Raw genomic sequence first — 23,620 nt, 5'->3', positions numbered from 1 at the left:
GTCAGGTATTGTGTAAAAACCTTGACTTCTTACGTCACATCTGAGACCTCACAACACCGCTCCCGGATGGGCTCGAACCACCAACCTATTGGTTAACAGCCGAACGCGCTAACCATTGCGCCACGGAAGCACAAAAGTTAAATGCTCGTCAGGTATTGTGTAAAAACCTTGACTTTTTACGTCACATCTGAGACCTCACAACACCGCTCCCGGATGGGCTCGAACCACCAACCTATTGGTTAACAGCCGAACGCGCTAACTATTGATCCACGGAAGCTCAGAAATTAAATGGTTTTCAGGTATTGTGGAAAAACTTTGGCTTTCTACGTTACATTTGAGACCCCACAACACCTTTCCCGGGTGGGCTCGAACCACCAACCTTTCGATTAACAGCTGAACGCGCTAACCATTGCGCCACGGAAGCCCAAAAATTAAATGCTCGTCAGGTATTGTGTAAAAACCTTGACTTTTTACGTCACATCTGAGACCTCACAACACCGCTCCCGGATGGGCTCGAACCACCAACCTATTGGTTAACAGCCGAACGCGCTAACCATTGCGCCACGGAAGCCCAAAAGTTAAATGCTCGTCAGGTATTGTGTAAAAACCTTGACTTTTTACGTCAAATCTGAGACCTCACAACACCGCTCCCGGATGGGGTCGAACCACCAACCTATTGGTTCACAGCCGAACGCGCTAACCATTGCGCCACGGAAGCCCAAAAATTAAATGGTCGTCATTTATTGTGCAAAAACTTTGGCTTTCTACGTTACATTTGAGATCCCTCAACACCGCTCCCGGATGGGCTCGAACCACCAACCTATTGGTTAACAGCCGAACGTGCTAACCATTGCGCCACGGAAGCCCAAAAATTAAATGGTCGTCAGGTATTGTGGAAAAACTTTGGCTTTCTACGTTACATTTGAGATCACACAACACCGCTCCCGGGTGGGCTCGAACCACCAACCTATTGGTTCACATCCGAACGCGCTAACCATTGCGCCACGGAAGCCAAGAAATTAAAAGGTTGTCAGGTATTGTGGAAAAGTTTTGACTTTTCACGCTACTTCTGAGACCCCACAACACCTCTCTCGGGTGGGCTCGAACCACCAACCTTTTGAATAACAGCTGAGCGCGCTAACCATTGCGCCACGGAAGCCCAAAAATTAAATGTTCGTCAGGTATTGTGGAAAAACTCTGACATTTTACGTTACATCTGAGACGTCACAACACCGCTCCAGGGAGGGCTCAAACAAACAGTCTTCTGAATAGCAGCTGAACTTGCTAACCATTGCGCCACGCTAGCCCATAAATTAAATGGTCGTCAGGTATTGTGGAAAAACCTTGACTTTTTACGTTACATCTGAGACCTCACAACACCGCTCCCAGATGGGCTCGAACCACCAACCTTTCAGTCGGTTAACAGCCGAACGCGCTAACCATTTTGCCACGGAATCCCAAAAATTAAATGCTCGTCAGGTATTGTGTAAAAACCTTGACTTTTTACGTCACATCTGAGACCTCACAACACCGCTCCCGGATGGGCTCGAACCACCAGCCTATTGGTTAACAGCCGAACGCGCTAACCATTGCGCCACGGAAGCCCAAAAGTTAAATACTCGTCAGGTATTGTGTAAAAACCTTGACTTCTTACGTCACATCTGAGACCTCACAACACCGCTCCCGGATGGGCTCGAACCACCAACCTATTGGTTAACAGCCGAACGCGCTAACCATTGCGCCACGGAAGCACAAAAGTTAAATGCTCGTCAGGTATTGTGTAAAAACCTTGACTTTTTACGTCACATCTGAGACCTCACAACACCGCTCCCGGATGGGCTCGAACCACCAACCTATTGGTTAACAGCCGAACGCGCTAACTATTGCGCCACGGAAGCCCAAAAATTAAATGGTCGTCAGGTATTGTGGAAAAACTTTGGCTTTCTACGTTACATTTGAGACCCCACAACACCTTTCCCGGGTGGGCTCGAACCACCAACCTTTCGATTAACAGCTGAACGCGCTAACCATTGCGCCACGGAAGCCCAAAAATTAAATGCTCGTCAGGTATTGTGTAAAAACCTTGACTTTTTACGTCACATCTGAGACCTCACAACACCGCTCCCGGATGGGCTCGAACCACCAACCTATTGGTTAACAGCCGAACGCGCTAACCATTGATCCACGGAAGCTCAGAAATTAAATGGTTGTCAGGTATTGTGGAAAAACTTTGGCTTTCTACGTTACATTTGAGACCCCACAACACCTTTCCCGGGTGGGCTCGAACCACCAACCTTTCGATTAACAGCTGAACGCGCTAACCATTGCGCCACGGAAGCCCAAAAATTAAATGCTCGTCAGGTATTGTGTAAAAACCTTGACTTTTTACGTCACATCTGAGACCTCACAACACCGCTCCCGGATGGGCTCGAACCACCAACCTATTGGTTAACAGCCGAACGCGCTAACCATTGCGCCACGGAAGCCCAAAAGTTAAATGCTCGTCAGGTATTGTGTAAAAACCTTGACTTTTTACGTCAAATCTGAGACCTCACAACACCGCTCCCGGATGGGGTCGAACCACCAACCTATTGGTTCACAGCCGAACGCGCTAACCATTGCGCCACGGAAGCCCAAAAATTAAATGGTCGTCATTTATTGTGCAAAAACTTTGGCTTTCTACGTTACATTTGAGATCCCTCAACACCGCTCCCGGATGGGCTCGAACCACCAACCTATTGGTTAACAGCCGAACGTGCTAACCATTGCGCCACGGAAGCCCAAAAATTAAATGGTCGTCAGGTATTGTGGAAAAACTTTGGCTTTCTACGTTACATTTGAGATCACACAACACCGCTCCCGGGTGGGCTCGAACCACCAACCTATTGGTTCACATCCGAACGCGCTAACCATTGCGCCACGGAAGCCAAGAAATTAAAAGGTTGTCAGGTATTGTGGAAAAGTTTTGACTTTTCACGCTACTTCTGAGACCCCACAACACCTCTCTCGGGTGGGCTCGAACCACCAACCTTTTGAATAACAGCTGAGCGCGCTAACCATTGCGCCACGGAAGCCCAAAAATTAAATGTTCGTCAGGTATTGTGGAAAAACTCTGACATTTTACGTTACATCTGAGACGTCACAACACCGCTCCAGGGAGGGCTCAAACAAACAGTCTTCTGAATAGCAGCTGAACTTGCTAACCATTGCGCCACGCTAGCCCATAAATTAAATGGTCGTCAGGTATTGTGGAAAAACCTTGACTTTTTACGTTACATCTGAGACCTCACAACACCGCTCCCAGATGGGCTCGAACCACCAACCTTTCAGTCGGTTAACAGCCGAACGCGCTAACCATTTTGCCACGGAATCCCAAAAATTAAATGCTCGTCAGGTATTGTGTAAAAACCTTGACTTTTTACGTCACATCTGAGACCTCACAACACCGCTCCCGGATGGGCTCGAACCACCAGCCTATTGGTTAACAGCCGAACGCGCTAACCATTGCGCCACGGAAGCCCAAAAGTTAAATACTCGTCAGGTATTGTGTAAAAACCTTGACTTCTTACGTCACATCTGAGACCTCACAACACCGCTCCCGGATGGGCTCGAACCACCAACCTATTGGTTAACAGCCGAACGCGCTAACCATTGCGCCACGGAAGCACAAAAGTTAAATGCTCGTCAGGTATTGTGTAAAAACCTTGACTTTTTACGTCACATCTGAGACCTCACAACACCGCTCCCGGATGGGCTCGAACCACCAACCTATTGGTTAACAGCCGAACGCGCTAACTATTGCGCCACGGAAGCCCAAAAATTAAATGGTCGTCAGGTATTGTGGAAAAACTTTGGCTTTCTACGTTACATTTGAGATCACACAACACCGCTCCCGGATGGGCTCGAACCACCAACCTATTGGTTAACAGCCGAACGCGCTAACCATTGATCCACGGAAGCTCAGAAATTAAATGGTTGTCAGGTATTGTGGAAAAACTTTGGCTTTCTACGTTACATTTGAGACCCCACAACACCTTTCCCGGGTGGGCTCGAACCACCAACCTTTCGATTAACAGCTGAACGCGCTAACCATTGCGCCACGGAAGCCCAAAAATTAAATGCTCGTCAGGTATTGTGTAAAAACCTTGACTTTTTACGTCACATCTGAGACCTCACAACACCGCTCCCGGATGGGCTCGAACCACCAACCTATTGGTTAACAGCCGAACGCGCTAACCATTGCGCCACGGAAGCCCAAAAGTTAAATGCTCGTCAGGTATTGTGTAAAAACCTTGACTTTTTACGTCAAATCTGAGACCTCACAACACCGCTCCCGGATGGGGTCGAACCACCAACCTATTGGTTCACAGCCGAACGCGCTAACCATTGCGAAACGGAAGCCCAAAAATTAAATGGTCGTCATTTATTGTGCAAAAACTTTGGCTTTCTACGTTACATTTGAGATCCCTCAACACCGCTCCCGGATGGGCTCGAACCACCAACCTATTGGTTAACAGCCGAACGTGCTAACCATTGCGCCACGGAAGCCCAAAAATTAAATGGTCGTCAGGTATTGTGGAAAAACTTTGGCTTTCTACGTTACATTTGAGATCACACAACACCGCTCCCGGGTGGGCTCGAACCACCAACCTATTGGTTCACATCCGAACGCGCTAACCATTGCGCCACGGAAGCCAAGAAATTAAAAGGTTGTCAGGTATTGTGGAAAAGTTTTGACTTTTCACGCTACTTCTGAGACCCCACAACACCTCTCTCGGGTGGGCTCGAACCACCAACCTTTTGAATAACAGCTGAGCGCGCTAACCATTGCGCCACGGAAGCCCAAAAATTAAATGTTCGTCAGGTATTGTGGAAAAACTCTGACATTTTACGTTACATCTGAGACGTCACAACACCGCTCCAGGGAGGGCTCAAACAAACAGTCTTCTGAATAGCAGCTGAACTTGCTAACCATTGCGCCACGCTAGCCCATAAATTAAATGGTCGTCAGGTATTGTGGAAAAACCTTGACTTTTTACGTTACATCTGAGACCTCACAACACCGCTCCCAGATGGGCTCGAACCACCAACCTTTCAGTCGGTTAACAGCCGAACGCGCTAACCATTTTGCCACGGAATCCCAAAAATTAAATGCTCGTCAGGTATTGTGTAAAAACCTTGACTTTTTACGTCACATCTGAGACCTCACAACACCGCTCCCGGATGGGCTCGAACCACCAGCCTATTGGTTAACAGCCGAACGCGCTAACCATTGCGCCACGGAAGCCCAAAAGTTAAATACTCGTCAGGTATTGTGTAAAAACCTTGACTTCTTACGTCACATCTGAGACCTCACAACACCGCTCCCGGATGGGCTCGAACCACCAACCTATTGGTTAACAGCCGAACGCGCTAACCATTGCGCCACGGAAGCACAAAAGTTAAATGCTCGTCAGGTATTGTGTAAAAACCTTGACTTTTTACGTCACATCTGAGACCTCACAACACCGCTCCCGGATGGGCTCGAACCACCAACCTATTGGTTAACAGCCGAACGCGCTAACCATTGCGCCACGGAAGCCCAAAAGTTAAATGCTCGTTAGGTATTGTGTAAAAACCTTGACTTTTTACGTCACATCTGAGACCTCACAACACCGCTCCCGGATGGGCTCGAACCACCAACCTATTGGTTAACAGCCGAACGCGCTAACCATTGCGCCACGGAAGCCCAAAAGTTAAATGCTCATCAGGTATTATGTAAAAACCTTGACTTTTTACGTCACATCTGAGACCTCACAACACCGCTCCCGGATGGGGTCGAACCACCAACCTATTGGTTAACAGCCGAACGCGCTAACTATTGCGCCACGGAAGCCCAAAAATTAAATGGTCGTCAGGTATTGTGGAAAAACTTTGGCTTTCTACGTTACATTTGAGATCACACAACACCGCTCCCGGATGGGCTCGAACCACCAACCTATTGGTTAACAGCCGAACGCGCTAACCATTGATCCACGGAAGCTCAGAAATTAAATGGTTGTCAGGTATTGTGGAAAAACTTTGGCTTTCTACGTTACATTTGAGACCCCACAACACCTTTCCCGGGTGGGCTCGAACCACCAACCTTTCGATTAACAGCTGAACGCGCTAACCATTGCGCCACGGAAGCCCAAAAATTAAATGCTCGTCAGGTATTGTGTAAAAACCTTGACTTTTTACGTCACATCTGAGACCTCACAACACCGCTCCCGGATGGGCTCGAACCACCAACCTATTGGTTAACAGCCGAACGCGCTAACCATTGCGCCACGGAAGCTCAAAAGTTAAATGCTCGTCAGGTATTGTGTAAAAACCTTGACTTTTTACGTCAAATCTGAGACCTCACAACACCGCTCCCGGATGGGGTCGAACCACCAACCTATTGGTTAACAGCCGAACGCGCTAACTATTGCGCCACGGAAGCCCAAAAATTAAATGGTCGTCAGGTATTGTGGAAAAACCTTGACTTTTTACGTCACATCTGAGACCTCACAACACCGCTCCCGGATGGGCTCGAACCACCAACCTATTGGTTAACAGCCGAACGCGCTAACCATTGATCCACGGAAGCTCAGAAATTAAATGGTTGTCAGGTATTGTGGAAAAACTTTGGCTTTCTACGTTACATTTGAGACCCCACAACACCTTTCCCGGGTGGGCTCGAACCACCAACCTTTCGATTAACAGCTGAACGCGCTAACCATTGCGCCACGGAAGCCCAAAAATTAAATGCTCGTCAGGTATTGTGTAAAAACCTTGACTTTTTACGTCACATCTGAGACCTCACAACACCGCTCCCGGATGGGTTCGAACCACCAACCTATTGGTTAACAGCCGAACGCGCTAACCATTGCGCCACGGAAGCCCAAAAGTTAAATGCTCGTCAGGTATTATGTAAAAACCTTGACTTTTTACGTCACATCTGAGACCTCACAACACCGCTCCCGGATGGGGTCGAACCACCAACCTATTGGTTAACAGCCGAACGCGCTAACTATTGCGCCACGGAAGCCCAAAAATTAAATGGTCGTCAGGTATTGTGGAAAAACTTTGGCTTTCTACGTTACATTTGAGATCACACAACACCGCTCCCGGATGGGCTCGAACCACCAACCTATTGGTTAACAGCCGAACGCGCTAACCATTGATCCACGGAAGCTCAGAAATTAAATGGTTGTCAGGTATTGTGGAAAAACTTTGGCTTTCTACGTTACATTTGAGACCCCACAACACCTTTCCCGGGTGGGCTCGAACCACCAACCTTTCGATTAACAGCTGAACGCGCTAACCATTGCGCCACGGAAGCCCAAAAATTAAATGCTCGTCAGGTATTGTGTAAAAACCTTGACTTTTTACGTCACATCTGAGACCTCACAACACCGCTCCCGGATGGGCTCGAACCACCAACCTATTGGTTAACAGCCGAACGCGCTAACCATTGCGCCACGGAAGCTCAAAAGTTAAATGCTCGTCAGGTATTGTGTAAAAACCTTGACTTTTTACGTCAAATCTGAGACCTCACAACACCGCTCCCGGATGGGGTCGAACCACCAACCTATTGGTTAACAGCCGAACGCGCTAACTATTGCGCCACGGAAGCCCAAAAATTAAATGGTCGTCAGGTATTGTGGAAAAACCTTGACTTTTTACGTCACATCTGAGACCTCACAACACCGCTCCCGGATGGGCTCGAACCACCAACCTATTGGTTAACAGCCGAACGCGCTAACCATTGATCCACGGAAGCTCAGAAATTAAATGGTTGTCAGGTATTGTGGAAAAACTTTGGCTTTCTACGTTACATTTGAGACCCCACAACACCTTTCCCGGGTGGGCTCGAACCACCAACCTTTCGATTAACAGCTGAACGCGCTAACCATTGCGCCACGGAAGCCCAAAAATTAAATGCTCGTCAGGTATTGTGTAAAAACCTTGACTTTTTACGTCACATCTGAGACCTCACAACACCGCTCCCGGATGGGTTCGAACCACCAACCTATTGGTTAACAGCCGAACGCGCTAACCATTGCGCCACGGAAGCCCAAAAGTTAAATGCTCGTCAGGTATTATGTAAAAACCTTGACTTTTTACGTCACATCTGAGACCTCACAACACCGCTCCCGGATGGGGTCGAACCACCAACCTATTGGTTAACAGCCGAACGCGCTAACTATTGCGCCACGGAAGCCCAAAAATTAAATGGTCGTCAGGTATTGTGGAAAAACTTTGGCTTTCTACGTTACATTTGAGATCACACAACACCGCTCCCGGATGGGCTCGAACCACCAACCTATTGGTTAACAGCCGAACGCGCTAACCATTGATCCACGGAAGCTCAGAAATTAAATGGTTGTCAGGTATTGTGGAAAAACTTTGGCTTTCTACGTTACATTTGAGACCCCACAACACCTTTCCCGGGTGGGCTCGAACCACCAACCTTTCGATTAACAGCTGAACGCGCTAACCATTGCGCCACGGAAGCCCAAAAATTAAATGCTCGTCAGGTATTGTGTAAAAACCTTGACTTTTTACGTCACATCTGAGACCTCACAACACCGCTCCCGGATGGGCTCGAACCACCAACCTATTGGTTAACAGCCGAACGCGCTAACCATTGCGCCACGGAAGCCCAAAAGTTAAATGCTCGTTAGGTATTGTGTAAAAACCTTGACTTTTTACGTCACATCTGAGACCTCACAACACCGCTCCCGGATGGGCTCGAACCACCAACCTATTGGTTAACAGCCGAACGCGCTAACCATTGCGCCACGGAAGCCCAAAAGTTAAATGCTCATCAGGTATTATGTAAAAACCTTGACTTTTTACGTCACATCTGAGACCTCACAACACCGCTCCCGGATGGGGTCGAACCACCAACCTATTGGTTAACAGCCGAACGCGCTAACTATTGCGCCACGGAAGCTCAGAAATTAAATGGTTGTCAGGTATTGTGGAAAAACTTTGGCTTTCTACGTTACATTTGAGACCCCACAACACCTTTCCCGGGTGGGCTCGAACCACCAACCTTTCGATTAACAGCTGAACGCGCTAACCATTGCGCCACGGAAGCCCAAAAATTAAATGCTCGTCAGGTATTGTGTAAAAACCTTGACTTTTTACGTCACATCTGAGACCTCACAACACCGCTCCCGGATGGGCTCGAACCACCAACCTATTGGTTAACAGCCGAACGCGCTAACCATTGCGCCACGGAAGCTCAAAAGTTAAATGCTCGTCAGGTATTGTGTAAAAACCTTGACTTTTTACGTCAAATCTGAGACCTCACAACACCGCTCCCGGATGGGGTCGAACCACCAACCTATTGGTTAACAGCCGAACGCGCTAACTATTGCGCCACGGAAGCCCAAAAATTAAATGGTCGTCAGGTATTGTGGAAAAACCTTGACTTTTTACGTCACATCTGAGACCTCACAACACCGCTCCCGGATGGGCTCGAACCACCAACCTATTGGTTAACAGCCGAACGCGCTAACCATTGATCCACGGAAGCTCAGAAATTAAATGGTTGTCAGGTATTGTGGAAAAACTTTGGCTTTCTACGTTACATTTGAGACCCCACAACACCTTTCCCGGGTGGGCTCGAACCACCAACCTTTCGATTAACAGCTGAACGCGCTAACCATTGCGCCACGGAAGCCCAAAAATTAAATGCTCGTCAGGTATTGTGTAAAAACCTTGACTTTTTACGTCACATCTGAGACCTCACAACACCGCTCCCGGATGGGTTCGAACCACCAACCTATTGGTTAACAGCCGAACGCGCTAACCATTGCGCCACGGAAGCCCAAAAGTTAAATGCTCGTCAGGTATTATGTAAAAACCTTGACTTTTTACGTCACATCTGAGACCTCACAACACCGCTCCCGGATGGGGTCGAACCACCAACCTATTGGTTAACAGCCGAACGCGCTAACTATTGCGCCACGGAAGCCCAAAAATTAAATGGTCGTCAGGTATTGTGGAAAAACTTTGGCTTTCTACGTTACATTTGAGATCACACAACACCGCTCCCGGATGGGCTCGAACCACCAACCTATTGGTTAACAGCCGAACGCGCTAACCATTGATCCACGGAAGCTCAGAAATTAAATGGTTGTCAGGTATTGTGGAAAAACTTTGGCTTTCTACGTTACATTTGAGACCCCACAACACCTTTCCCGGGTGGGCTCGAACCACCAACCTTTCGATTAACAGCTGAACGCGCTAACCATTGCGCCACGGAAGCCCAAAAATTAAATGCTCGTCAGGTATTGTGTAAAAACCTTGACTTTTTACGTCACATCTGAGACCTCACAACACCGCTCCCGGATGGGCTCGAACCACCAACCTATTGGTTCACAGCCGAACGCGCTAACCATTGCGCCACGGAAGCCAAGAAATTAAAAGGTTGTCAGGTATTGTGGAAAAGTTTTGACTTTTCACGCTACGTCTGAGACCCCACAACACCGCTCCCGGATGGGGTCGAACCACCAACCTATTGGTTAACAGCCGAACGCGCTAACTATTGCGCCACGGAAGCCCAAAAATTAAATGGTCGTCAGGTATTGTGGAAAAACTTTGGCTTTCTACGTTACATTTGAGATCACACAACACCGCTCCCGGATGGGCTCGAACCACCAACCTATTGGTTAACAGCCGAACGCGCTAACCATTGATCCACGGAAGCTCAGAAATTAAATGGTTGTCAGGTATTGTGGAAAAACTTTGGCTTTCTACGTTACATTTGATACCCCACAACACCTTTCCCGGGTGGGCTCGAACCACCAACCTTTCGATTAACAGCTGAACGCGCTAACCATTGCGCCACGGAAGCCCAAAAATTAAATGCTCGTCAGGTATTGTGTAAAAACCTTGACTTTTTACGTCACATCTGAGACCTCACAACACCGCTCCCGGATGGGCTCGAACCACCAACCTATTGGTTAACAGCCGAACGCGCTAACCATTGCGCCACGGAAGCCCAAAAGTTAAATGCTCGTCAGGTATTGTGTAAAAACCTTGACTTTTTACGTCAAATCTGAGACCTCACAACACCGCTCCCGGATGGGGTCGAACCACCAACCTATTGGTTAACAGCCGAACGCGCTAACTATTGCGCCACGGAAGCCCAAAAATTAAATGGTCGTCAGGTATTGTGGAAAAACTTTGGCTTTCTACGTTACATTTGAGATCACACAACACCGCTCCCGGATGGGCTCGAACCACCAACCTATTGGTTAACAGCCGAACGCGCTAACCATTGATCCACGGAAGCTCAGAAATTAAATGGTTGTCAGGTATTGTGGAAAAACTTTGGCTTTCTACGTTACATTTGAGACCCCACAACACCTTTCCCGGGTGGGCTCGAACCACCAACCTTTCGATTAACAGCTGAACGCGCTAACCATTGCGCCACGGAAGCCCAAAAATTAAATGCTCGTCAGGTATTGTGTAAAAACCTTGACTTTTTACGTCACATCTGAGACCTCACAACACCGCTCCCGGATGGGTTCGAACCACCAACCTATTGGTTAACAGCCGAACGCGCTAACCATTGCGCCACGGAAGCCCAAAAGTTAAATGCTCGTCAGGTATTATGTAAAAACCTTGACTTTTTACGTCACATCTGAGACCTCACAACACCGCTCCCGGATGGGGTCGAACCACCAACCTATTGGTTAACAGCCGAACGCGCTAACTATTGCGCCACGGAAGCCCAAAAATTAAATGGTCGTCAGGTATTGTGGAAAAACTTTGGCTTTCTACGTTACATTTGAGATCACACAACACCGCTCCCGGATGGGCTCGAACCACCAACCTATTGGTTAACAGCCGAACGCGCTAACCATTGATCCACGGAAGCTCAGAAATTAAATGGTTGTCAGGTATTGTGGAAAAACTTTGGCTTTCTACGTTACATTTGAGACCCCACAACACCTTTCCCGGGTGGGCTCGAACCATCAACCTTTCGATTAACAGCTGAACGCGCTAACCATTGCGCCACGGAAGCCCAAAAATTAAATGCTCGTCAGGTATTGTGTAAAAACCTTGACTTTTTACGTCACATCTGAGACCTCACAACACCGTTCCCGGATGGGTTCGAACCACCAACCTATTGGTTAACAGCCGAACGCGCTAACCATTGCGCCACGGAAGCCCAAAAGTTAAATGCTCGTCAGTTATTGTGGAAAAACCTTAACTTTTTACGTTACATCTGAGACCTCACAACACCGCTCCCAGATGGGCTCGAACCACCAACCTTTCAGTCGGTTAACAGCCGAACGCGCTAACCATTTTGCCACGGAATCCCAAAAATTAAATGCTCGTCAGGTATTGTGTAAAAACCTTGACTTTTTACGTCACATCTGAGACCTCACAACACCGCTCCCGGATGGGCTCGAACCACCAACCTATTGGTTAACAGCCGAACGCGCTAACCATTGCGCCACGGAAGCCCAAAAGTTAAATACTCGTCAGGTATTGTGTAAAAACCTTGACTTCTTACGTCACATCTGAGACCTCACAACACCGCTCCCGGATGGGCTCGAACCACCAACCTATTGGTTAACAGCCGAACGCGCTAACCATTGCGCCACGGAAGCACAAAAGTTAAATGCTCGTCAGGTATTGTGTAAAAACCTTGACTTTTTACGTCACATCTGAGACCTCACAACACCGCTCCCGGATGGGCTCGAACCACCAACCTATTGGTTAACAGCCGAACGCGCTAACCATTGCGCCACGGAAGCCCAAAAGTTAAATGCTCGTTAGGTATTGTGTAAAAACCTTGACTTTTTACGTCACATCTGAGACCTCACAACACCGCTCCCGGATGGGCTCGAACCACCAACCTATTGGTTAACAGCCGAACGCGCTAACCATTGCGCCACGGAAGCCCAAAAGTTAAATGCTCATCAGGTATTATGTAAAAACCTTGACTTTTTACGTCACATCTGAGACCTCACAACACCGCTCCCGGATGGGGTCGAACCACCAACCTATTGGTTAACAGCCGAACGCGCTAACTATTGCGCCACGGAAGCCCAAAAATTAAATGGTCGTCAGGTATTGTGGAAAAACTTTGGCTTTCTACGTTACATTTGAGATCACACAACACCGCTCCCGGATGGGCTCGAACCACCAACCTATTGGTTAACAGCCGAACGCGCTAACCATTGATCCACGGAAGCTCAGAAATTAAATGGTTGTCAGGTATTGTGGAAAAACTTTGGCTTTCTACGTTACATTTGAGACCCCACAACACCTTTCCCGGGTTAGCTCGAACCACCAACCTTTCGATTAACAGCTGAACGCGCTAACCATTGCGCCACGGAAGCCCAAAAATTAAATGCTCGTCAGGTATTGTGTAAAAACCTTGACTTTTTACGTCACATCTGAGACCTCACAACACCGCTCCCGGATGGGTTCGAACCACCAACCTATTGGATAACAGCCGAACGCGCTAACCATTGCGCCACGGAAGCCCAAAAGTTAAATGCTCGTCAGGTATTATGTAAAAACCTTGACTTTTTACGTCACATCTGAGACCTCACAACACCGCTCCCGGATGGGGTCGAACCACCAACCTATTGGTTAACAGCCGAACGCGCTAACTATTGCGCCACGGAAGCCCAAAAATTAAATGGTCGTCAGGTATTGTGGAAAAACTTTGGCTTTCAACGTTACATTTGAGATCCCACAACACCGCTCCCGGATGGGCTCGAACCACCAACCTATTGGTTAACAGCCGAACGTGCTAACCATTGCGCCACGGAAGCCCAAAAATTAAATGGTCGTCAGGTATTGTGGAAAAACTTTGGCTTTCTACGTTACATTTGAGATCACACAATACCGCTCCCGGGTGGGCTCGAACCACCAACCTATTGGTTCACAGCCGAACGCGCTAACCATTGCGCCACGGAAGCCAAGAAATTAAAAGGTTGTCAGGTATTGTGGAAAAGTTTTGACTTTTCACGCTACGTCTGAGACCCCACAACACCTCTCTCGGGTGGGCTCGAACCACCAACCTTTTGAATAACAGCTGAGCGCGCTAACCATTGCGCCACGGAAGCCCAAAAATTAAATGTTCGTCAGGTATTGTGGAAAAACTCTGACATTTTACGTTACATCTGAGACGTCACAACACCGCTCCAGGGAGGGCTCAAACAAACAGTCTTCTGAATAGCAGCTGAACGCGCTAACCATTGCGCCACGCTAGCCCATAAATTAAATGGTCGTCAGGTATTGTGGAAAAACCTTGACTTTTTACGTTACATCTGAGACCTCACAACACCGCTCCCAGATGGGCTCGAACCACCAACCTTTCAGTCGGTTAACAGCCGAACGCGCTAACCATTGCGCCACGGAAGCCCAAATATTAAATGGTCGTCAGGTATTGTGGAAAAACCTTGACTTCTTACGTCACATCTGAGACCTCACAACACCGCTCCCGGGTGGGCTCGAACCTTCAACCTTTTGTATAACAGTTGAGCGCGCTAACCATTGCACCACGGAAGCCCAAAAATAAAATGTTCGTCAGGTATTGTGGAAAAACCTTGATTTTACTTCACATCTGAGACGTCACAACACCGCTCCCAGATGGGCTCGAACCACCAACCTATTGGTTAACAGCCGAACGCGCTAACCATTGAGCCAAGGAAGCTCAGAAATTAAATCGTTGTCAGGTATTGTGGAAAAACCTTGATTTTTTACGTCACATCTGAGACGTCACAACACCGCTCCTGGATTGGCTCGAACCACCAACCTATTTGTTAACAGCCAAACGCGCTAACCATTGAGCCACGGAAGCTCAGAAATTAAATGTTTGTCAGGTATTGTGGAAAAGTTATGACTTTTTACGTTACATCTGAGACCCTAAAACACCTCTCCCGGGTGGGCTCGAACCACCAACCTTTCGGTTAACAGCCGAACGCGCTAACCATTGCGCCACGGAAGCCCAAAAGTTAAATACTCGTCAGGTATTGTGTAAAAACCTTGACTTCTTACGTCACATCTGAGACCTCACAACACTGCTCCCGGATGGGCTCGAACCACCAACCTATTGGTTAACAGCCGAACGTGCTAACCATTGCGCCACGGAAGCCCAAAAATTAAATGGTCGTCAGGTATTGTGTAAAAACCTTGACTTTTTACGTCACATCTGAGACCTCACAACACCGCTCCCGGATGGGCTCGAACCACCAACCTATTGCTTAACAGCCGAACGCGCTAACCATTGCGCCACGGAAGCCCAAAACCTAAATGCTCGTCAGGTATTGTGCAAAAAACTTGACTTTTTACGTCACATCTGAGACCTCACAACACCGCTCCCGGATGGGCTCGAACCACCAACCTTTCGATTAACAGCTGAACGCGCTAACCATTGCGCCACGGAAGCCCAAAAATTAAATGCTCGTCAGGTATTGTGTAAAAACCTTGACTTTTTACGTCACATCTGAGACCTCACAACACCGCTCCCGGATGGGCTCGAACCACCAACCTATTGGTTAACAGCCAAACGCGCTAACCATTGCGCCACGGAAGCCCAAAAGTTAAATGCTCGTCAGGTATTGTGTAAAAACCTTGACTTTTTACGTCAAATCTGAGACCTCACAACACCGCTCCCGGATGGGGTCGAACCACCAACCTATTGGTTCACAGCCGAACGCGCTAACCATTGCGCCACGGAAGCCCAAAAGTTAAATACTCGTCAGGTATTGTGTAAAAACCTTGACTTCTTACGTCACATCTGAGACCTCACAACAACGCTCCCGGATGGGCTCGAACCACCAACCTATTGGTTAACAGCCGAACGCGCTAACCATTGCGCCACGGAAGCACAAAAGTTAAATGCTCGTCAGGTATTGTGTAAAAACCTTGACTTTTTACGTCACATCTGAGACCTCACAACACCGCTCCCGGATGGGCTCGAACCACCAACCTATTGGTTAACAGCCGAACGCGCTAACCATTGCGCCACGGAAGCCCAAAAGTTAAATGCTCGTTAGGTATTGTGTAAAAACCTTGACTTTTTCCGTCACATTTGAGACCTCACAACACCGCTCCCGGATGGGTTCGAACCACCAACCTATTGGTTAACAACCGAATGCGCTAACCATTGCGCCACGGAAGCCCAAAAGTTAAATGCTCGTCAGGTATTATGTAAAAACCTTGACTTTTTACGTCACATCTGAGACCTCACAACACCGCTCCCGGATGGGGTCGAACCACCAACCTATTGGTTAACAGCCGAACGCGCTAACTATTGCGCCACGGACGCCTAAAAATTAAATGGTCGTCAGGTATTGTGGAAAAACTTTGGCTTTCTACGTTACATTTGAGATCACACAACACCGCTCCCGGATGGGCTCGAACCACCAACCTATTGGTTAACAGCCGAACGCGCTAACCATTGATCCACGGAAGCTCAGAAATTAAATGGTTGTCAGGTATTGTGGAAAAACTTTGGCTTTCTACGTTACATTTGAGACCCCACAACACCTTTCCCGGGTGGGCTCGAACCACCAACCTTTCGATTAACAGCTGAACGCGCTAACCATTGCGCCACGGAAGCCCAAAAATTAAATGCTCGTCAGGTATTGTGTAAAAACCTTGACTTTTTACGTCACATCTGAGACCTCACAACACCGCTCCCGGATGGGCTCGAACCACCAACCTATTCGTTAACAGCCGAACGCGCTAACCATTGCGCCACGGAAGCCCAAAAATTAAATGGTCGTCATTTATTGTGCAAAAACTTTGGCTTTCTACGTTACATTTGAGATCCCACAACACCGCTCCCGGATGGGCTCGAACCACCAACCTATTGGTTAACAGCCGAACGTGCTAACCATTGCGCCACGGAAGCCCAAAAATTAAATGGTCGTCAGGTATTGTGGAAAAACTTTGGCTTTCTACGTTACATTTGAGATCACACAACACCGCTCCCGGGTGGGCTCGAACCACCAACCTATTGGTTCACAGCCGAACGCGCTAACCATTGCGCCACGGAAGCCAAGAAATTAAAAGGTTGTCAGGTATTGTGGAAAAGTTTTGACTTTTCACGCTACGTCTGAGACCCCACAACACCTCTCTCGGGTGGGCTCGAACCAACAACCTTTTGAATAACAGCTGAGCGCGCTAACCATTGCGCCACGGAAGCCCAAAAATTAAATGTTCGTCAGGTATTGTGGAAAAACTCTGACATTTTACGTTACATCTGAGACGTCACAACACCGCTCCAGGGAGGGCTCAAACAAACAGTCTTCTGAATAGCAGCTGAACTTGCTAACCATTGCGCCAAGCTAGCCCATAAATTAAATGGTCGTCAGGTATTGTGGAAAAACCTTGACTTTTTACGTTACATCTGAGACCTCACAACACCGCTCCCAGATGGGCTCGAACCACCAACCTTTCAGTCGGTTAACAGCCGAACGCGCTAACCATTTTGCCACGGAATCCCAAAAATTAAATGCTCGTCAGGTATTGTGTAAAAACCTTGACTTTTTACGTCACATCTGAGACCTCACAACACCGCTCCCGGATGGGCTCGAACCACCAACCTATTGGTTAACAGCCGAACGCGCTAACCATTGCGCCACGGAAGCCCAAAAGTTAAATACTCGTCAGGTATTGTGTAAAAACCTTGACTTCTTACGTCACATCTGAGACCTCACAACACCGCTCCCGGATGGGCTCGAACCACCAACCTATTGGTTAACAGCCGAACGCGCTAACCATTGCGCCACGGAAGCACAAAAGTTAAATGCTCGTCAGGTATTGTGTAAAAACCTTGACTTTTTACGTCACATCTGAGACCTCACAACACCGCTCCCGGATGGGCTCGAACCACCAACCTATTGGTTAACAGCCGAACGCGCTAACCATTGCGCCACGGAAGCCCAAAAGTTAAATGCTCGTTAGGTATTGTGTAAAAACCTTGACTTTTTACGTCACATCTGAGACCTCACAACACCGCTCCCGGATGGGCTCGAACCACCAACCTATTGGTTAACAGCCGAACGCGCTAACCATTGCGCCACGGAAGCCCAAAAATTAAATGGTCGTCAGGTATTGTGGAAAAACTTTGGCTTTCTACGTTACATTTGAGATCACACAACACCGCTCCCGGATGGGCTCGAACCACCAACCTATTGGTTAACAGCCGAACGCGCTAACCATTGATCCACGGAAGCTCAGAAATTAAATGGTTGTCAGGTATTGTGGAAAAACTTTGGCTTTCTACGTTACATTTGAGACCCCACAACACCTTTCCCGGGTGGGCTCGAACCACCAACCTTTCGATTAACAGCTGAACGCGCTAACCATTGCGCCACGGAAGCCCAAAAATTAAATGCTCGTCATTTATTGTGTAAAAACCTTGACTTTTTACGTCACATCTGAGACCTAACAACACCGCTCCCGGATGGGCTCGAACCACCAACCTATTGGTTAACAGCCGAACGCGCTAACCATTGCGCCACGGAAGCCCAAAAGTTAAATGCTCGTCAGGTATTGTGTAAAAACCTTGACTTTTTACGTCAAATCTGAGACCTCACAACACCGTTCCCGGATGGGGTCGAACCACCAACCTATTGGTTCACAGCCGAACGCGCTAACCATTGCGCCACGGAAGCCCAAAAGTTAAATACTCGTCAGGTATTGTGTAAAAACCTTGACTTCTTACGTCACATCTGAGACCTCACAACACCGCTCCCGGATGGGCTCGAACCAACAACCTATTGGTTAACAGCCGAACGCGCTAACCATTGCGCCACGGAAGCACAAAAGTTAAATGCTCGTCAGGTATTGTGTAAAAACCTTGACTTTTTACGTCACATCTGAGACCTCACAACACCGCTCCCGGATGGGCTCGAACCACCAACCTATTGGTTAACAGCCGAACGCGCTAACCATTGCGCCACGGAAGCCCAAAAGTTAAATGCTCGTTAGGTATTGTGTAAAAACCTTGACTTTTTACGTCACATCTGAGACCTCACAACACCGCTCCCGGATGGGTTCGAACCACCAACCTATTGGTTAACAGCCGAACGCGCTAACCATTGCGCCACGGAAGCCCAAAAGTTAAATGCTCGTCAGGTATTATGTAAAAACCTTGACTTTTTACGTCACATCTGAGACCTCACAACACCGCTCCCGGATGGGGTCGAACCACCAACCTATTGGTTAACAGCCGAACGCGCTAACTATTGCGCCACGGAAGCCCAAAAATTAAATGGTCGTCAGGTATTGTGGAAAAACTTTGGCTTTCTACGTTACATTTGAGATCACACAACACCGCTCCCGGATGGGCTCGAACCACCAACCTATTGGTTAACAGCCGAACGCGCTAACCATTGCGCCACGGAAGCCCAAAAGTTAAATCCTCGTCAGGTATTGTGTAAAAACCTTGACTTTTTACGTCAAATCTGAGACCTCACAACACCGCTCCCGGATGGGGTCGAACCACCAACCTATTGGTTCACAGCCGAACGCGCTAACCATTGCGCCACGGAAGCCCAAAAATTAAATGGTCGTCATTTATTGTGCAAAAACTTTGGCTTTCTACGTTACATTTGAGATCCCACAACACCGCTCCCGGATGGGCTCGAACCACCAACCTATTGGTTAACAGCCGAACGTGCTAACCATTGCGCCACGGAAGCCCAAAAATTAAATGGTCGTCAGGTATTGTGGAAAAACTTTGGCTTTCTACGTTACATTTGAGATCACACAACACCGCTCCCGGGTGGGCTCGAACCACCAACCTATTGGTTCACAGCCGAACGCGCTAACCATTGCGCCACGGAAGCCAAGAAATTAAAAGGTTGTCAGGTATTGTGGAAAAGTTTTGACTTTTCACGCTACGTCTGAGACCCCACAACACCTCTCTCGGGTGGGCTCGAACCACCAACCTTTTGAATAACAGCTGAGCGCGCTAACCATTGCGCCACGGAAGCCCAAAAATTAAATGTTCGTCAGGTATTGTGGAAAAACTCTGACATTTTACGTTACATCTGAGACGTCACAACACCGCTCCAGGGAGGGCTCAAACAAACAGTCTTCTGAATAGCAGCTGAACGCGCTAACCATTGCGCCACGCTAGCCCATAAATTAAATGGTCGTCAGGTATTGTGGAAAAACCTTGACTTTTTACGTTACATCTGAGACCTCACAACACCGCTCCCAGATGGGCTCGAACCACCAACCTATTGGTTAACAGCCGAACGCGCTAACCATTGCGCCACGGAAGCCCAAATGTTAAATGCTCGTCAGGTATTGTGTAAAAACCTTGACTTTTTACGTCAAATCTGAGACCTCACAACACCGCTCCCGGATGGGGTCGAACCACCAACCTATTGGTTCACAGCCGAACGCGCTAACCATTGCGCCACGGAAGCCCAAAAATTAAATGGTCGTCATTTATTGTGCAAAAACTTTGGCTTTCTACGTTACATTTGAGATCCCACAACACCGCTCCCGGATGGGCTCGAACCACCAACCTATTGGTTAACAGCCGAACGTGCTAACCATTGCGCCACGGAAGCCCAAAAATTAAATGGTCGTCAGGTATTGTGGAAAAACTTTGGCTTTCTACGTTACATTTGAGATCACACAACACCGCTCCCGGGTGGGCTCGAACCACCAACCTATTGGTTCACAGCCGAACGCGCTAACCATTGCGCCACGGAAGCCAAGAAATTAAAAGGTTGTCAGGTATTGTGGAAAGGTTTTGACTTTTCACGCTACGTCTGAGACCCCACAACACCTCTCTCGGGTGGGCTCGAACCACCAACCTTTTGAATAACAGCTGAGCGCGCTAACCATTGCGCCACGGAAGCCCAAAAATTAAATGTTCGTCAGGTATTGTGGAAAAACTCTGACATTTTACGTTACATCTGAGACGTCACAACACCGCTCCAGGGAGGGCTCAAACAAACAGTCTTCTGAATAGCAGCTGAACGCGCTAACCATTGCGCCACGCTAGCCCATAAATTAAATGGTCGTCAGGTATTGTGGAAAAACCTTGACTTTTTACGTTACATCTGAGACCTCACAACACCGCTCCCAGATGGGCTCGAACCACCAACCTTTCAGTCGGTTAACAGCCGAACGCGCTAACCATTGCGCCACGGAAGCCCAAATATTAAATGGTCGTCAGGTATTGTGGAAAAACCTTGACTTCTTACGTCACATCTGAGACCTCACAACACCGCTCCCGGGTGGGCTCGAACCTTCAACCTTTTGTATAACAGTTGAGCGCGCTAACCATTGCGCCACGGAAGCCCAAAAATAAAATGTTCGTCAGGTATTGTGGAAAAACTTTGGCTTTACTTCACATCTGAGACGTCACAACACCGCTCCCGGATGGGCTCGAACCACCAGCCTATTGGTTAACAGCGGAACGCGCTAACCATTGAGCCACGGAAGCTCAGAAATTAAATCGTTGTCAGGTATTGTGGAAAAACCTTGATTTTTTACGTCACATCTGAGACGTCACAACACCGCTCCTAGATTGGCTCAAACCACCAACCTATTTGTTAACAGCCAAACGCGCTAACCATTGAGCCACGGAAGCTCAGAAATTATATGTTTGTCAGGTATTGTGGAAAAGTTATGACTTTTTACGTTACATCTGAGACCCTACAACACCTCTCCCGGGTGGGCTCGAACCACCAACCTTTCGGTTAACAGCCGAACGCGCTAACCATTGAGCCACGGAAGCTCAGAAATTAAATTGTTGTCACGTAATTTGTAAAAGTTTTGACTTTTTGCGCTACATCTGAGACCACACAACACCTCTCCCGGTTGGGCTCGAACCAACAATCTTTCGATTAACAGCTGAACGCGCTAACCATCGCGCCACGGAAGCCCATAAATGAAATGGTCGTCAGGTATTGTGGAAAAACTTTGGCTTTCTACGTTACATTTGAGACCCCACAACACCGCTCCTGGGTGGGCCGAACGCGCTAACCATTGAGCCACTGAAGCTCAGAAATTAAATGGTTGTCACGTATTGTGGAAATGTTTTGACTTTTTACGCTACATCTGAGACCCCACAACACCTCTCCCGGGTGGGCTCGAACCACCAAGTTTTCGATTAACAGCTGAACGCGCTAACCAATTGCGCCACGGACGCCCAAAAATTAAATGTTCGTTAGGTATTTTGGAAAAACTCTAACATTTTACGTTACATCTGAGACGTCACAACACCGCTCCCGGGTAGGCTCAAACCACCAGTCTTTTGAATAGTAGCTGAACTTGCTAACCATTGCGCCACGGAAGCCCAAAAATTAAATGGTCGTCATTTATTGTGCAAAAACTTTGGCTTTCTACGTTACATTTGAGATCCCACAACACCGCTCCCGGATGGGCTCGAACCACCAACCTATTGGTTAACAGCCGAACGTGCTAACCATTGCGCCACGGAAGCCCAAAAATTAAATGGTCGTCAGGTATTGTGGAAAAACTTTGGCTTTCTACGTTACATTTGAGATCACACAACACCGCTCCCGGGTGGGCTCGAACCACCAACCTATTGGTTCACAGCCGAACGCGCTAACCATTGCGCCACGGAAGCCAAGAAATTAAAAGGTTGTCAGGTATTGTGGAAAAGTTTTGACTTTTCACGCTACGTCTGAGACCCCACAACACCTCTCTCGGGTGGGCTCGAACCACCAACCTTTTGAATAACAGCTGAGCGCGCTAACCATTGCGCCACGGAAGCCCAAAAATTAAATGTTCGTCAGGTATTGTGGAAAAACTCTGACATTTTACGTTACATCTGAGACGTCACAACACCGCTCCAGGGAGGGCTCAAACAAACAGTCTTCTGAATAGCAGCTGAACGCGCTAACCATTGCGCCACGCTAGCCCATAAATTAAATGGTCGTCAGGTATTGTGGAAAAACCTTGACTTTTTACGTTACATCTGAGACCTCACAACACCGCTCCCAGATGGGCTCGAACCACCAACCTATTGGTTAACAGCCGAACGCGCTAACCATTGCGCCACGGAAGCCCAAATGTTAAATGCTCGTCAGGTATTGTGTAAAAACCTTGACTTTTTACGTCAAATCTGAGACCTCACAACACCGCTCCCGGATGGGGTCGAACCACCAACCTATTGGTTCACAGCCGAACGCGCTAACCATTGCGCCACGGAAGCCCAAAAATTAAATGGTCGTCATTTATTGTGCAAAAACTTTGGCTTTCTACGTTACATTTGAGATCCCACAACACCGCTCCCGGATGGGCTCGAACCACCAACCTATTGGTTAACAGCCGAACGTGCTAACCATTGCGCCACGGAAGCCCAAAAATTAAATGGTCGTCAGGTATTGTGGAAAAACTTTGGCTTTCTACGTTACATTTGAGATCACACAACACCGCTCCCGGGTGGGCTCGAACCACCAACCTATTGGTTCACAGCCGAACGCGCTAACCATTGCGCCACGGAAGCCAAGAAATTAAAAGGTTGTCAGGTATTGTGGAAAGGTTTTGACTTTTCACGCTACGTCTGAGACCCCACAACACCTCTCTCGGGTGGGCTCGAACCACCAACCTTTTGAATAACAGCTGA

At 48.0% G+C, this 23,620-nt stretch overlaps 17 non-coding genes across 17 annotated transcripts; all 17 read right to left on the bottom strand.

Annotated features, from left to right (window-relative positions):
* Positions 1-645: 645 nt before the first annotated feature.
* TRNAH-GUG (transfer RNA histidin (anticodon GUG)) lies at positions 646-718 on the bottom strand. Its single transcript has one exon. It is a non-coding gene; the product is annotated as a tRNA-His (tRNA).
* Positions 719-939: 221 nt separating this feature from the next.
* TRNAH-GUG (transfer RNA histidin (anticodon GUG)) lies at positions 940-1,012 on the bottom strand. The gene has a single exon. It is a non-coding gene; the product is annotated as a tRNA-His (tRNA).
* A 1,548-nt stretch (positions 1,013-2,560) lies between these two features.
* TRNAH-GUG (transfer RNA histidin (anticodon GUG)) lies at positions 2,561-2,633 on the bottom strand. Its single transcript has one exon. It is a non-coding gene; the product is annotated as a tRNA-His (tRNA).
* A 221-nt stretch (positions 2,634-2,854) lies between these two features.
* On the bottom strand, positions 2,855-2,927 carry TRNAH-GUG (transfer RNA histidin (anticodon GUG)). The gene has a single exon. It is a non-coding gene; the product is annotated as a tRNA-His (tRNA).
* A 1,695-nt stretch (positions 2,928-4,622) lies between these two features.
* TRNAH-GUG (transfer RNA histidin (anticodon GUG)) lies at positions 4,623-4,695 on the bottom strand. The gene has a single exon. It is a non-coding gene; the product is annotated as a tRNA-His (tRNA).
* A 5,664-nt stretch (positions 4,696-10,359) lies between these two features.
* Positions 10,360-10,432, bottom strand: TRNAH-GUG (transfer RNA histidin (anticodon GUG)). Its single transcript has one exon. It is a non-coding gene; the product is annotated as a tRNA-His (tRNA).
* A 3,459-nt stretch (positions 10,433-13,891) lies between these two features.
* TRNAH-GUG (transfer RNA histidin (anticodon GUG)) lies at positions 13,892-13,964 on the bottom strand. Its single transcript has one exon. It is a non-coding gene; the product is annotated as a tRNA-His (tRNA).
* A 1,693-nt stretch (positions 13,965-15,657) lies between these two features.
* TRNAH-GUG (transfer RNA histidin (anticodon GUG)) lies at positions 15,658-15,730 on the bottom strand. Its single transcript has one exon. It is a non-coding gene; the product is annotated as a tRNA-His (tRNA).
* Positions 15,731-16,980: 1,250 nt separating this feature from the next.
* On the bottom strand, positions 16,981-17,053 carry TRNAH-GUG (transfer RNA histidin (anticodon GUG)). Its single transcript has one exon. It is a non-coding gene; the product is annotated as a tRNA-His (tRNA).
* Positions 17,054-18,601: 1,548 nt separating this feature from the next.
* On the bottom strand, positions 18,602-18,674 carry TRNAH-GUG (transfer RNA histidin (anticodon GUG)). Its single transcript has one exon. It is a non-coding gene; the product is annotated as a tRNA-His (tRNA).
* An 809-nt stretch (positions 18,675-19,483) lies between these two features.
* Positions 19,484-19,556, bottom strand: TRNAH-GUG (transfer RNA histidin (anticodon GUG)). Its single transcript has one exon. It is a non-coding gene; the product is annotated as a tRNA-His (tRNA).
* Positions 19,557-19,777: 221 nt separating this feature from the next.
* Positions 19,778-19,850, bottom strand: TRNAH-GUG (transfer RNA histidin (anticodon GUG)). The gene has a single exon. It is a non-coding gene; the product is annotated as a tRNA-His (tRNA).
* Positions 19,851-20,365: 515 nt separating this feature from the next.
* Positions 20,366-20,438, bottom strand: TRNAH-GUG (transfer RNA histidin (anticodon GUG)). Its single transcript has one exon. It is a non-coding gene; the product is annotated as a tRNA-His (tRNA).
* A 221-nt stretch (positions 20,439-20,659) lies between these two features.
* Positions 20,660-20,732, bottom strand: TRNAH-GUG (transfer RNA histidin (anticodon GUG)). The gene has a single exon. It is a non-coding gene; the product is annotated as a tRNA-His (tRNA).
* Positions 20,733-22,545: 1,813 nt separating this feature from the next.
* On the bottom strand, positions 22,546-22,618 carry TRNAH-GUG (transfer RNA histidin (anticodon GUG)). Its single transcript has one exon. It is a non-coding gene; the product is annotated as a tRNA-His (tRNA).
* A 515-nt stretch (positions 22,619-23,133) lies between these two features.
* Positions 23,134-23,206, bottom strand: TRNAH-GUG (transfer RNA histidin (anticodon GUG)). The gene has a single exon. It is a non-coding gene; the product is annotated as a tRNA-His (tRNA).
* A 221-nt stretch (positions 23,207-23,427) lies between these two features.
* On the bottom strand, positions 23,428-23,500 carry TRNAH-GUG (transfer RNA histidin (anticodon GUG)). The gene has a single exon. It is a non-coding gene; the product is annotated as a tRNA-His (tRNA).
* Positions 23,501-23,620: the final 120 nt, after the last annotated feature.

This window comes from Phalangium opilio, unplaced genomic scaffold (genome assembly GCF_054372755.1).
Source record: "Phalangium opilio isolate 3A_F unplaced genomic scaffold, DU_Popi_V2 ptg000082l_1, whole genome shotgun sequence".
NCBI classification, from domain to species: Eukaryota; Metazoa; Arthropoda; class Arachnida; order Opiliones; family Phalangiidae; genus Phalangium; species Phalangium opilio.
This window is presented reverse-complemented; position numbering and strand designations above follow the sequence as displayed.